The sequence below is a fragment of the Protopterus annectens genome, chromosome 5.part0 (genome assembly GCF_019279795.1).
Source record: "Protopterus annectens isolate FY-2018-M chromosome 5.part0, PAN1.0, whole genome shotgun sequence".
In the NCBI taxonomy this organism is placed as follows: Eukaryota; Metazoa; Chordata; order Ceratodontiformes; family Protopteridae; genus Protopterus; species Protopterus annectens.
The window spans coordinates 708,472,922-708,488,088 of record NC_056735.1 but is presented as its reverse complement, the minus strand read 5'-3'; the positions used below and the strand labels follow the sequence as shown (position 1 = coordinate 708,488,088).

General features: G+C 39.8%; 1 protein-coding gene across 1 annotated transcript in view; it reads right to left on the bottom strand.

Annotated features, from left to right (window-relative positions):
* Positions 1-14,226, bottom strand: part of MID1 (midline 1) — a 1,755,005-nt gene extending 1,740,779 nt beyond the window's left edge. The window contains exon 1 of the mRNA XM_044072558.1: positions 14,021-14,226. The gene's annotated coding sequence lies outside the window, so the exon portion shown is untranslated. The remainder of the gene's footprint in view (positions 1-14,020) is intronic.
* Positions 14,227-15,167: the final 941 nt, after the last annotated feature.

Genomic DNA, 15,167 nt, shown 5'->3' with positions numbered 1-15,167 from the left:
GATGTGGCGGTAGTTCCCGGGATCCAAAGTGGACCCCCCCCCTTGTAGACTGGGATAACTGTAGCTGTGTGCCACTCAGTGGGCACAAAGCCTGAGGTGAGGCTATGATCAAACATGACACTTAGGTGTGATGCCAGTTCATTTTGTAGTTCATGTAGTACACAGCCCGGGATGTCATCTGGTCCCATGGATGCTGTATTCTTAGCTTTGGAGAGTGCGTTTTTTACCTGTGTGGCTGTTATTACTGGAATGTGGCAATCATCCAGTATTGAGATGGGTCATTTAAGGGTTAGAGGGTGATGAAGTTGGCACTGAATTGATCTGCCAGAATATTGGCAATATCCTTGGGATCAGTATATTTAATGCCATTCTGTTGTAGCTCAAAGCAGATCTGAGCATTGCCATTTAGATTCTTGACATAGTTATAGAATGCCTTGTGGTTGTCTTTGGAATCTTTGGCAATTTTATTTTCGTAACTAGCTTTGGAGGATTTTATGAGGGATCTCAGCTTCTTACTGAGGCTGGTAAGGGATTTTTTTGCATCCTGGGATTTTTTGCAACAGTTTCTTCCTTTTGTTGTAAAGTTTGTTTATGGGACGGGACCACCAGATTGGCTTCCTTTTTTTGGAGGAGAGCGTCTTGGTTCTATTTGGGATGGCACGATTCATGCATGGGTGGATGTACTGGTACAGTGCCTTAGTGTAGGATTCAGCAGTCAAACGTTCAGTTCCCGTCTGCATGGGTGTCATGAAGTTTTTCACTTCTGACTTGAATAGCATGAAGTTGGCTTTGGAGTAGTTTTTTTATGAAGGCTTCCTTACTGGGGGGGGGGGGGGGGCTGGGATGAGGATGTTAAGGGTGATTAGCTTAAGGTCAGACCTGACCAATGAGGGGGTGACCATAGGTATGGAGCATCAATTTCCCATGTTGGTAATGACCAGGTCTAGGATACTGAAACCTCTGGTGGGACTATGGATTAGTTGACCTAGGGCATTGGAATTTATGAATTCCAAGAACCGTTGGGCAAAGGTGTTGGTACATGAGTAGTTTTCCTGGTTAATGGCAGGGTAGTTGAAATCACCCAGTATTAGGGTGTTTGGTTGTATCTTAATATTTTCCAGTATGTTTAGAAAGGTGTAGTGAGAATCTTGGGGCATGGTGGGGGATCTGTAGCAAGCTACAATTTGGATTGCAGTCTTACCTAGTGTTAGTTGCACCTAGAGAATTTCAGATGCATTTTGTTGGGCAATTAGCCTGATGGTGTGAATATCCTTGGTGAATTTGGACACTCCTCTACCTTTAGTGTTTCAGTCCTGGTTTGGTGGCCAAAAAGTGTGGTAAGAGTTGTAGCCTGGTATTGCAGGGGTGCTCTCTGGAGCCTTGAACCAGGTTTCAGTTACTGCACAGATATCGATGTTCTCCATTTTTAGGAGTGCCTCGAGAGAGTGCATTTTGAGGTTTATACTTCTATCATTGAGTAGCATTACCTTCAGAATTTGCATGCTTGTACCTGTTACGGTGGTAGTTTTGTCCTTTGAATTTTGCCTAAAAAAGGCACTATAGAGGTGGCAAGAGCCTTAGCCAGTAACCTGAATCCCAGGCGCGACAAGTGCAGACCACCTCTGGCAAAACATTGTGGTCTGTTGATCATGTCATCCCAGGCAGACAGATACTGGATCTCTTTGAATGACACCAGAAGCTTAGCCAATTGTTGAAGTCAATAGTTTTGTCCTTATATTGTGGTATCATTCTGGGTGAAGGCAGGATGCTACTCAGGGCTAGGGTCATACCTGCCTGGGCCACATGATCTGAGAGCTCTTCCATGTGTCTTTTCATGTAGTCCAGGGAGGTACGTCTCAAGTCATTCACTCCAACATGGACAATGACAGAGTCATATTTGTACTTGTTGTGGAGTGACTTGAATGCATGCATTATGTGGTGGATCCTGGCAAGCGACAGACAGCTGACTGATTTTCTCCTTGTTCAGCCTGGTGAGTGGAACATCAGTGTGCCTGACTATAGAGTCACCTATGACTAAAATGTTAGGTATGTTGTCTTGCCTTACGGGCTGTTGCTGGGTGGCACACTGTGTTGTAAGTTATGTGACTCTTTGGTTGTGATTGGTGTTTGTTTGCGTTTAAGCTTTGGAGATCCTTGTTGCTTGGGCAGGTTACAGTTAGGGGCCTCCGCTTATGTGGATTTAATGTTGCTATGTGTGGATGTTGGTGGTGTGGGTTTAGAAGGGCTATGTGTTGCTTGAGGTGTAGTGCAGATGTTAACCTTCTCCTCTTGAAGGTCTAGCATTATCTTGGGTGGAGAGAGCTTTGCTTCCAGTTTGGCTATGTAAGTGCATCTCTCACAATTGGTAGTGTTGGGTGGTAGGAGGTGAGGGTTGTCTCTGTACATGAGGCAATTGCTGCATTGCTCCAGTATGCCCAGATTCACCAGGTGGACAAGATAAATCACCAGAAGCTGACCCTTGGGCATGCCTGGTTTGGTGCTTTTTTTGTAAAGTACAGGAGCTGTTTCCCCTTGCCTTAGCAAGGTACGTTGCAATTATAGGCTGTTTAGTAGCTACAATTAATTTCTGCTTATTAACAATGAGAGTTGAGTGCTTGTATCAGTCTAAGGCTTCCTAGTGCTTTCCAGCAGATATTAGAGCAAGTGCTAGTCACAGGAATGCTTAAAGGTAAGATGAAAAAAATGGTTTATCCTAAACACTGCAGTGTGCACTAGATAAGTTAGATGTGAAAGTAGGTAACTTAAGTTTTACCTGTCTAAAAAGTTAAGTTTTAGTGGAGAGTGACTATTTTTAAAACAGCAAGACAGATTGAAAGGGGCTGGTCACTTTTGTATTCTGGTACTATGGAATAAAGTCGGATGGCCAATAAATTCAAATAGTTGAAGAGGCGTGATTTCACAAAATGATAACGTTATGCTTACTCACACAAGCCAGTGAAAGCAAAGAAGAAATGAGATATATGGTCAAATTAACATAAGAGGCAGGCAACTGGAAAGACAGTGGTATTTAAGAACACGACAGTAAGCGGTGGGTGGAGACAAAATTTCTGCCTGGCTCACAAGAGACAGAGCTGTAGTCTCTTTTGAAGTTTTAATATGCAGTTAAAAGCAGAATACAAGTAAAACACAAGGTAAAGAAAACAAATCTCAGTATTCAAAATATAAAAAGGCAATAAAGTAATACAAAGTACAACAAATGAAAAACAAACTAATCTTTCCTTCACAGCAAAGTGTAGCAGACTTGAAAACGTATTTGTACTATGCATAGAAAACACAATACATATCTCTTGATTACAATTCTAATTCCTTTCCCTGGTTAACAAAATAAAGACTAAATATCTCATATAAGGCTATGAAAGAGGGGAAAGATACATGGAATCCACTGATAAGGAAAAGAGAAAAAAATGAAGGGGTGCTAACTTAGAAATAGTGGGGATGTAGTAAAATGATAGAGAGCGAGAGAGAAAGAGAGAGCGCGAGGAGATCAATATGCTAGCAGACTAAGAGGCCTTACAAGCTTAGCCAATATAACCATGCCAAACGGCACATTGTACTCGATTATTGATCTAATGAGGGATGAGTACAGTTTGACTATAATTTCCTTGGATCTGAGTGGCATGCCTTCACTTATAAGTTGTGTCACATAGAAGGAGTTCCTCACCACTGCACACACATAGCAGTCAAATTTCATATCTATCTGTGTACCTAGATCTTTCAAATCTGAGTCTACTTTTAGGGGTGTACTATTGCTGCTATAATTTTCAGGGATATTTGACTTCCCAAAGGGTATGATAATGCATTTTTTCACATTCAGTTTTAGGCCATAGTTCTGGAACCAATCATTTGCCTGATCTAGACCTTCATGAAGGATATCTACTTCACTGGAGGATTCAGTGATTGCACCCAGCTTGCAGTCAGCAGCAAATGTTGTCATCCATAGGCCTTTCACATTAGCCTTGACTTTAGAGAAGTATATTCCAAACAGGAGAAGTCCGAACACTGAGCCCTGTGGCACACCACTAGTAAATAGCCTCTTGCTGGATCTAAATTCACCCACTTTACTGATGTATGTCCTGTCCATGAGCCAATTGTCTATCTATGTAGTGATGTAGGGATCTATGCCCAGTTTTGTGAATTTATTTATAATACCTCACAGGGGAATTGTGTCAGATGCCTTGGCCAGGTCGAGGTAGGCAGTATGTTTTTTTTTACCCTCATCTAGAGCCTTAGTGACTTTGTTAAAGACATTTACGAGAGTCAATACGCACGACCTGCCTTTGATAAAGCCAGCTTGGGTCAGGTCCAGTCTTTGGAGGTTTCCTATGACATTATTTATCAGGTCTATGATTATTCTTTCCATGGGCTTACATATACAATTAGTCAAAGTTATGGAGCTGTAATTTCCTGGGTCAGTAGATGGTCTGCCTTTAAGAAGAGGGATGACTGTTGCTGTCCTCCACTCTATTGGGACAAAGCCAGTCCAGAGGCTGGGGTTAAATAGAGATCTTAATGGGCCTGGTTAGTCCTGATTTAAGCTGTTTAAGAGGCAACCTGGTATATAATCAGACCCATTGAAGCTGTGTTTCCAGCTTTAGAGAGCATAGTGGCAACCTTTTCTTTGTTGATAATAGGTGGTGGACTGGTGAAGAGTATTTCTTGGGGAAGAACTGGGGGTGATGGAGAGGTAAAATTTGAGCTGAATTTGTCAGCCAGTAGATTTGCTATATCTTCTGGCTGAGTATAGGTGATGTCTTCTACAACTGATTCTGCATATTGTTGGGTGTTCCCCTTAAGACTGCTTGTTGATAATAGGTGGTGGACTGGTGGAGGGTACTTCTTGGGGAAGAACTGATGGAGAAGTAAAATATGAACTGAATTTGACAGAAAGTAGATTTGCTATATCTTCTGGCTGAGTATAGGTGATGCCTTCTATAATTGATTCGGCACATTATTGGGTGTTGGTGTTGCCCTTAGGACTGCTGACATAACTGAAAAATGCCTTATGGTTACCCTTAGCTTTGGAGGCTACTTTTACCTCAAAGTCTGCTTTCAGAGACTTAACTAGTGCCCTGATTCACTTGTTTAGAAGAATGAAAAACTTTTGTTGTACAAATTCCCTCCTACTTCTTAACAGGATTTTCTTTCTTTTGTTGTACAGCCTATTAATACCAGGAGTCACCCAAGGTGGCTTGTTTTTCTGGTTTAACCAGGGTTTTTTTCAGTCTGGTACTGCCATTTTTATGCAGGTGTTTATATAGTCATACAGGGGTGTTGTGTAGATGTCTGTATAAGTTTCTGTACTTTTTGAATTTGGGGCAGATTGGAAACTACCTATGCCATCCCTTAATAGGGGGTAATTTGCATTAGAGAAGTTGTTAAAGTTTTTGGGGTTAGGTGTGGGGACTAGTTTTACCTTTATTTCAAGGAAAATTGCTTTGTAATCAGATTTTTACTAGCAAAGACATCACGTGGGGGGGGGGGGGTGGATCACTCTCCCATATCTGTGAGTGCCATATCAAGGATATTTGTTCCCTTAGTGGGAGTGCAGACTAGATGCTCCAGGACATTTGAATTTACAAAGTCAAAAAATCTTTGGGTCTGCATGTTAGTGGTCATGTATGCCTCCCAATTAATTGAGGGGTAGTTAAAAATCATCCATGAGTATAGTATTGGGCTGAATGGTAAATGATTCCAGTAAGTTCAGGTATGATGTATGGGCTTCCTGGCTCATGGTGGGGGACCTGCGTATAGCAAGAGTAAAGTGATGGATTTTTCCCATGGTTAGTTGGACATGGAGTAGCTCAAGCATGTCATATTGTTTGACCAGCCTTGAGCTCTGCTTATTCTTTATGTAGATAGATACACTTATGCCTTTTGCTCTTTCATGGTCAGTGGGTGGTTGGAATGTATGAAAGGCATTATAGCCATGCACTGTTAGAGTGCCTTCCATGGCTTTGAACCATGTTTCAGTAACTGCACAGATGTCAGCATTCTCCAGGGTGAGGAGAACTTCCAGGGAATGCAGTTCCTTGTTGTGATTCCTAGCATTAAGCAGTAGCATCTTCAGATTATTCTGTGTAGCTTTTGTTATTTTGGAAGGTTTGCCTGTTTCACAATGCCTAAAAGACACTATAGAGCTGGATAATGTTTTGGCCAATATCCAAAAGCCTAGCGGTGACAGCTGAAGACCATCCCTGGCAAAGCAGTGTGGCCTGTCAAACATGTCCTCCAAGGCTGACAAGTATTGGACCCATTTGGAATGATACCAGTAGTTAAGGCAATTGTTAAGGTCAATCATTTTCACCTGGTATTGTGGCATCATCCTTGGAGACAATAGAATGCTGCTCAATACTAGCATCATACCTGCCTGTGACACATATTCTGAAAGCTCAATCACATCTCACTTCATATAGTCTATGATGACCCCCCTCTCTGGGCCAATTATCAAGGAGCCTGAATCCTTACCACTGACAGTGGAGAGGGACATGCACTTAGAATACAAATGGATACACTCATTATTTCCAGATGCTGACTTCTCTGCATTAAGCACAATTTCCCTTAAGAGCACACAGGGAGCAAACTCAGCCCTGAGTGTGGATTTCTATATATCTCCCTCCAGGTCCCCAGTAAGACTCCCCACTGGCACAGCTTTAGGGTTAGGTCCTCAGCCAAGTGTCCAGGCCAAGTTCTCCAGCACCCTCTCTGTAAACCCAATGCTTCATGTCCCTGCCCCAAGTAGATGACACCCACACACTGAGAGATTTGATTTCAGACACATACACATACACACACACACACACACACACACACACACACACACACCTGTGAAAGGCTAGCACAGATTTACCTGCTGTGCCCTCTTCTGCCCAGAGTATAAGGTAGTTATCACTGCCACCATACATTCCACACTTAGCTACTCTAAGGCCCTTAACAAATTTATACTGTGTAATATTAATACTGATACAAATGGTAATAGTTGACCAAGACAGCTAGACCTTCAGGAGAGGCCCACACAGCGTCACCAAATAAATATAAGCATTCTCAAAGGTTAAATACTTTCTACAAGGACTAGCCACAATAAGAGTTTTAAATATATTTAATAATAAAAGATTATGAAAATACTGAATATACATTCTCAGTAAAGCACAGAGATTAAATCACAGGAAATACTGAAAATAATATTGATGGGCACGCTCATACAAATAAACAAAAACAATCTCTAAACAAAGTTTCACTATATTCCTGACTGAATCTAGGAGAATTACTATTCCTTAATAACTTACTTGCTAGAGCAAGGCACAATGAAATATGTGAGCAGTCAGGTTCCCCAAAACAGAATACTCCCATCTCAGAGATTGCTCTCTGTAAAATATAATATCCAAGATGGCTTGCAGAATGACCTCATCTGGTCACCTATTTCCAGGTTTTCACAGCAACACCCCCTGAAGCAGAGACAGGAATTTAGCATAGATAGCTACAATACACATCTTAAATGCTTATGGTAGTTCCTAAGGCTTCCCCTCCTTCCACTGAACTAATAAACAAAGGCTTCTTCCAGACCCACCTTCTCTGGTCCCATTAAGCACTGTGGGGTCTTATTTTAATGGCTTAACAGCTCATTTACATTTCCCTTATTTTTCTTAAAGTAAGCTAGCTTGTTAACCTTTGCTGTCCCGGTGCTCTCTATTAAAACATCTACATTTAATTCAGTTACAATAATGCATGTACATTTCTTTTCACTCCAGCAGGGTGCACTGCTGATACATTTTAACACAAGCAAACCTCATAAATATGTTTTCAGCACAAGCATCTGTACAAATCTATTTGATATACCACAAATGTCATGCAATTATTTACAAATTCCAGCTAGATTTGTTGGCAAAAGTCATTCATCCACTGCCCTACTTCTGGCATGGCTGGCAGTACCTCCTATCATTACATATTCTAAGGAGGTACATCTCAGACCATTCACACCCACATGGACTACGACTGAGTCATACTGGTACTTAGGAGTAAGTGACCTGAGTACATGTGTGATCTGGTGAATCCTGGCCCCTAACAGGCAAATAACTGTAACCTTCCATTTATCCAATCTTATAAGGACATCAGTGTGTCTCACAATAAAGTCACCTATGACCAGAATATTGGGTTCTGGAGTGTTTCACCTTACGGGCTTGGTGGTTGAGACACAATGAGATGTAGCTTTATGTGTTGTGATGGGAATTGTCTTGTTTGTATGCATGCAGAGTTTCTAAGGACTGTACCTGAGAGGGCTTTGAAGTTTGGTTAAGTTATATGTGAGCACCTCTGCATATGTGGATCTATCTGTCTGTTCTTTTGCTGGTGTTGTGAGTGATGTGTTTGAGTAACTGACAAACTGTGTGTTGTTTTTTGTGTCTGTATGTCAGAGTCTAACCTCCAGTGTCAATCTGTAACATCTCTCACATACTGTATTTGTCTGTTTGAGAATTAAGTGGTTGTCAGTGTACATAAGGTAATTGTTACATTGCCTCAGGATGCATATGACCACCAAGCTGAATGCAGAGGTAGCAGGGAAGTGCCCATCCATGGTTGCAGGTCCTAATGCACACTTGAAAAACTAGGAGTGGAGGGTATTTGTAACCGGATGAGGAAGGGGTGCTTACTTGGTGTACTCTACAGCTAACCTAACCAGCAATGCTGCCCTCACCAAACCAGATGCATTCTAAGCAGCAATAGTGCTGGGTGCTATAATAAGGTAAGGTAGACCTAAATAGTCCTAATTAATTGCATATATGCTGATCAGTGTGCAAACTAGTTGCCCACTGAGTAACATGGGACTGAGATAAAGTTCTGAGTTTTTTTACAGGGAATTTTCCACTTCTGGTGATTGTATGTATACAAGGCACCAGTAATTGTCTCTGCATCAACAGCAGCTTCTCACAAACATGATGATTATATACAACAATAAAAAGCAAGTTATACACTAACTATGCCCTAAGGCCAATCAGATAAGCACACAATGAACTTTCCACCAGAAATTCCCAGCTTGGATAGGTGAAATCAGCCCTCTCCTGTCACAGAAGTGCAACTCTTTTCATGAAAAATGACTGGGTTGGAGTTCATGTGACAAGGAACCTCAAACAGATGCCTAATAGTAACTAATAAGCACTAGATACAATGTATTTCAGTGCAGAACAGCAGTCCTTGCAGCAGTTTGAAAATTTAACTTTGACCTTTAATGAAGAAGTGCAAAAAAAAAAAAAAAAAAAAACAATAAATAACACAGTTAACATTCACAGTATAATGAAAATAATAAATGTTTCCAAATATTTGCATCTCTACAAGGCAATGGCACAGCGAGTAGCTCCATGCAAATGTGCTGAACTTATTCCAGCACTGAAATACAGAAAACTAACTACTGAACCCCCTGGCCAATAAAACAACTACACTTAGAACCCTTTTGTGTGCTTCCTAGCCCAGATGGACCAGTTAAACACATACTGCCACAAGATGAATAAATCCCAGTCCTCCTAATGCAAAAGTCAAATACAAGAGTGTCCAGAGTGAAATGCTACCACAAACAAAACAAACTTAAGGAAAGGCAATAGGTAATTGAAGATAACAGCACTGTACTTTAAACAGATTATAAAAGTATGATTATTCAATAAAAGTACTTTGCTTTGTAGAAATGAGCCTATAGCTATTCCATTGTGCAGAATGTAAAGTCAATAAAACAAGATAAACTGATTAATAAACCCTCCAACCAATAAAACAACTACTTGCAGGAATCTATACTATGTTTCCTCAACCTGTACAGACCAGGCTAACATCCACTGCCACTAGACAGAAAAGCCACTGTTTTTTTAATGTAAAAACGCAGAAAAGAGTTGCTAGAGTGTAAAAACACACTACTTTATCCAGCAGCTGGCTAGATTATGAATTCAGAGGAAGTAAGTCAGTAGAACAGACAGTAAGAGGCAAAATGCACTTTTTTTCAAAATAAGCAGAAGAAAAGGCAAATAAATAATTCAAGATACAGAAAGCAGATCAAGGAATGGGAGGGTGGATGGGAAAAATAACCAACTGGGCGTCACCAACAGTACTTGTAGTTTTTGCAGGCCTTGAGTCTTACCAGAAAAGACAAAGGCACAGAAATCACATGTGTATTTAAGTATCACTCAAGAAGCAGAATATCCAGTTGAAAAGAAAGATGTGAAATGTGCAACCTAGGTAATTTAAGTGCCTATCTGCCACATAGAAAAGAAAATACCAGATCAAGCAGACTTCTTAAAACAGAAAATAAAATGGAGAAGATGAAACAGAAAGTAGCTCTGTTTAAGCAACTCAGACAAAAAATAATAGATTTACTTTCCTCACCCAACAGGGGGCCACTAACAGTGCTTGTAGTTTTTGTAGGCCTTGAGCTTAACAGAAAAGACAAAGACACAGAGTTTGTGATGTAAGGTGCTTGCAACTAGGATTGTGTCGGTGTGGTTTATTTTCATTTATATAAATGTATGCTTAATAAAGATGTTTCTTGTTTAAAAAATGGGCAGGAATTGAATAATTTAAGTAATACTGCTTAGGTTATATGATATGTAGTAATATATGTGAAGTATGATGCGGGTTTCCTCCGGGTGCTCCAGTTTCCTCCCATACTCCAAAGACATGCATTAGGTGGATTAGATACTCTAAATTGGCCCTAGGAGTGCTTGTGTGTGCAAGTGACTCGTACAGATGAACTACCACAGCAGGGCTAGTCACCTGGCGGTGTAAACCTTGGTTTGAGATGGTTGTCATTGTTGAAGTGACACCCCAACCCCAAGTGCAAAAAGTTGGAAAAGGGGTTGAGGATGGATGGATGGATGGATGTGAAGTATAATGTTTGTTAATGTGTTAATAGAGTTTGATTACTTTTCTATAAATGTAAATTTGCTTATGGCCTATGTCACAAGTGATAATTCAATAAAGGTGTGTTAAAAAAAGGCACATAAATTCTCTGTGTAATAAAGTATCACTCAAGAAACAAATTAGCCAATGGAGTAAAAAATAAAAGAACACAAAATGTGCAGCCTAGGTAATTTAAGTTTCTAAGCTGTCTCTTTCACACACAGGGAACAGCTCAAATCATCACTTTTTTTAAACATTTACACTGCACTTTTGTAATGTAGCCTCACTGTATGCCACACTTGAATTTTATGACATAATACTGCATGTATAACAAAATTTTACATGTCAGGCATGCAGTATCACTGCTGATGTATAGGTGGTACTGTGGTTCCATCCAGCTTCAGGGACTGTCTTCATCCATCCATCCTCAACACCTTTTTCCCATTTTGCACAAGGTGTCAGGCAATCATCTCAAGCCACAGTTTACACCATTGGGTGGCTAGCCCTGTCATGGTAGTTCATCCATAGCACTCACTCGCATGCACACTCACACCTACAGCCAGTTTAGAGTACTCTGTCCAGGACCATCTGGTTGACATAAATGTTAGACCTGCTTGCCTTTAGTACTAGTTATGACATACAGGTGGGGCTGTGTGGATATCTGGCATTGGATGTTCTTGAGAATTACTCAAAGGGGTCAGCAACTGTCAGATTACACCAGTATAGGGTAATAGGTTTCATTTACACAGAATGTTATGGCTAATATTGTTGGCGCTCATTACAGGTTACTACTGCTGCATGTGCTGCATTGCCTTCAGTGCTGAGGTAGTGTTGCATAGTTAACTGTGATGTGTTGCAAAGTCAATTACTTTAATAGCCTGAGCAAAGTGCATTATACACCAATAGATGACTTGGATAATGGACTACACACAGCAATAAGATGCATAAACCTCATTACAGCTGCACTGGAAGCAGTCACTAGCATTAGAACTACCCTTGTTGTCCTCTTGGCATAACTTCTTCTGATGGCATGCGTGGTTGCATACAGCATTCCTCTGCATAGTTTGTTGACATTCTGCAGATGCATTCTTGCAGGCTATAAGGTCAACTGATCTGCAATGCCATTCAGGAAAAGACTGGTATCTGTGCAGCTTACACTTCCCGTCCATCCACATGCATTTCTCTGACATCCCTTGTGCTATTCTGGTCCAGTAGTAATTAAAGTACACTTGTCAAGAATGGCACACAGGCTAGAGCTCTGTGTACTGTAGCTAAAACATGGCAGTGCACTAACCCATGACTGATATGAGCATGATTCTGGTTATTAATCAGGCATGTACCAGTCCTGCAAACAGGGCAGATTCCACAGTACTTATGGTATGGTAAGCAATACAGAGGGCCATTCATGAATCCAAATGAATATCTGTGTTGCAGGGTGGGGGGACAGTACTTGCATTATAACACATGAAATTATACTACTGTGCCCACTAAATAACAAATGTTATGCAAAATTCTAGACAGGCAAATACACTTACACTCATGCATATGTATGTGCAATTTATTTATTTAGCTGGGATATAGAGCTGATCCAGCTGGAACATTTTCAGGTTTCACCCCCACCCCCTCTACACTTTACTCATGTGTGCTAAGCCACATACTTTCCCTGCCCCAACCCTAGTCCTACACATTACTTAATAAAAAAATCAATAATAATACCACTGCACAAAACACACACATCCCGTACAACCCAGAAATGCACAACACTGAAGCTATCCCCTTATCTAGCTCTTCCTCTAACACTATCCCACAAATATTCATAACTTGCACTCCTGTCTCCACTTACCACAAGTAATTCTTCTCAAAAACAGGTTAATCAAATACAGATGCCGCTTTATTTCTTCATGTGCAGAATATCAAATTTCATTTTGCAAAAGCCTAGTATGTTGATTTCTAAGCATCAATTAATGACTGTAAAAATAATAGCAGCACATTAGTTGATGGCAAAGTGCTGTAAAGTAGATTAACCCAAACATTTGGAAATTAGTGTCGAATATTGTTTCAGTACTCTTATTTCTGTCTTTAATAATTGTTTACTTTTAGCTTGGTAAATGACTGAGAATGTTTCTTAAACAAGCCCCATTCATTATTTTATCAGATAAATTAATATATAAATAAAATGCAAAAGCATAATTGCTTCAAGGAATAGATGACACAGGTGATGCAGGCTTCATAAACTTTCATCCTCAGCAATTTTGTTAATAGCTTCCTTTCTAACTCTCTTTGCTTAGGAGTGTATGTATTTATTAGTTGTTTTATGTTTCAGGCTATTACTGTCTTTTATTTTATAGAGTTGAGGCTAGCAAGTGAAAAGTCGTAGCAACTTACTGTAAAGGCTGATGCTTTCCTGTAGGAAACGGTTTGGGGCTGCTAAGCCTAAAGCTTATCTGACTGCCTTTTGCTTAATAAGCACTATTTTAAATAAATAAATAAATAAAACAAGTACATTTCTGTAATTTTAGTTAAAGATGCAGACGGAGTGTTTACCCTCAGCAATTCTCCTGTGCTGCAAAATAAACATGCTGAAGATTCAGGCAGTTACATTTAGGAAGCAAAAAATAGTACGCAGACTTGTTTTTGCACATTAAACTGGCAAATGTTGCCTTAGTAACTGTTCACTAGATGTGATCTAAAAATAAGTGGTAAAACCCGCAAATGGATAGCATATTGATAGTACTGATTTATAACAGTAAATACAAAAAGACTTAGACACAATGAAAAAGATAATACATCACAGGTTCTCCTGCTCTGTTTAGATTATGGACTTTTGACTAAAATATTATGTCTTATGAAATTAAAGGCAGTATAATGAAAAGACAAAAAGAACATTTGATCCATCAAGGAAGCTTCCTTTCATCTTTTGGTTTTGTATAATACAAAGTTTAAATACTATAATGTGCAGTCCTCTTTGGCACAGTAAACAATACTCCACTCTCAAAGCCAGCTGTGCAAATGACAATAAACAGTGCTAACCTTTCCATCGACATAAAAGCTAGCCTGCCAATATACACGTGAAACAATTGTCTAATAAATGCCTGCCACTCTGGAGTGATCAAACAAAGGATCTTACCAGCTTTCCACAAGCGTGCATGTGCTTTTCTGTGAAGAAAGGGAAAAACAATCCACTTGCCCTGAATGCTATAAACAAGCTATCTGGAACAAACGCACAGATATGTTAAAGCACAGTGAAATCTTGAAGCTGTATTCAATTTTTTCTGAGTTCCTTGTATTACTTTCTTCTCACATAATCTTTCTTGAAATCCTTTTTGTGGAAAAATGGTATGTGGACCAAATGAATACAACAGAAGGGATTCTCTTGAGTGTGTAATTGGGAAATACAAGATCATTTCACCACGCTAAGCCTCAGGGACAGGCAATCAAAACACGTACTTCCCTGGAAGTCACTTGGGCAAGACCTGATATCATTATGAAGTGCCAAAGGTCACCGGTTGAAGCAGAGTTCCTATTTATTTGATGAGAAGCAGAACAGGAGAAACAGAAAGAAATAAGCATAACTGAAAATTAGATGCCATTCAAAACATAAATAGTTGAAAAATCAACAATACTAGGTGTTCATCTCAGATATAATCAAACAACTCTTGTTTTATTCCATTAGTATTAAAATATAGTTATTTAAGACTGAGACTTTTAATGTTTAATTACATGTACATATACCAGAAGGCACATCCAGATATCCAGTAAGTGTTGAGAGTTGTGTATTAGCCTTACCTTTTCTAAAATTCATGCAGGCAGGATGAAAATTCACAAACTTTATAATCGATTGCCACAGCTCTACTGTTTAAAGTACAATGCTTTCATGTTTTAACAATGAATGTCTTCTTGTTTCCATTCTTGTGTATGAGGGATTTCTTATCGACTTACTCTTAAATACACAAATATTTTCAGTAATTACACTCCACCAGTTTAATGCTGTTACTAAGGAAAAACAGGCCAACCTCTAACATGCCAGCATAGCCCTGACTGGCCCACCTCTGAAATCTGACATGGCAGCTTGATAGATGAGGTTAGGTGCAAACAATAGGGGCCATGACATGATGACTTTTCCAAAGACTCCTGTTCATTAAAAAGAAAGTGAAGTGCACAGAGGCATTAAAACTGAGGCAAACAAAACTGTTAAATGAAAGATGAAACTGAATGCTGATATATTATCTACTATTGTTGCAGGGAATTCTCAGAGTTTACACACACTCAAGAGG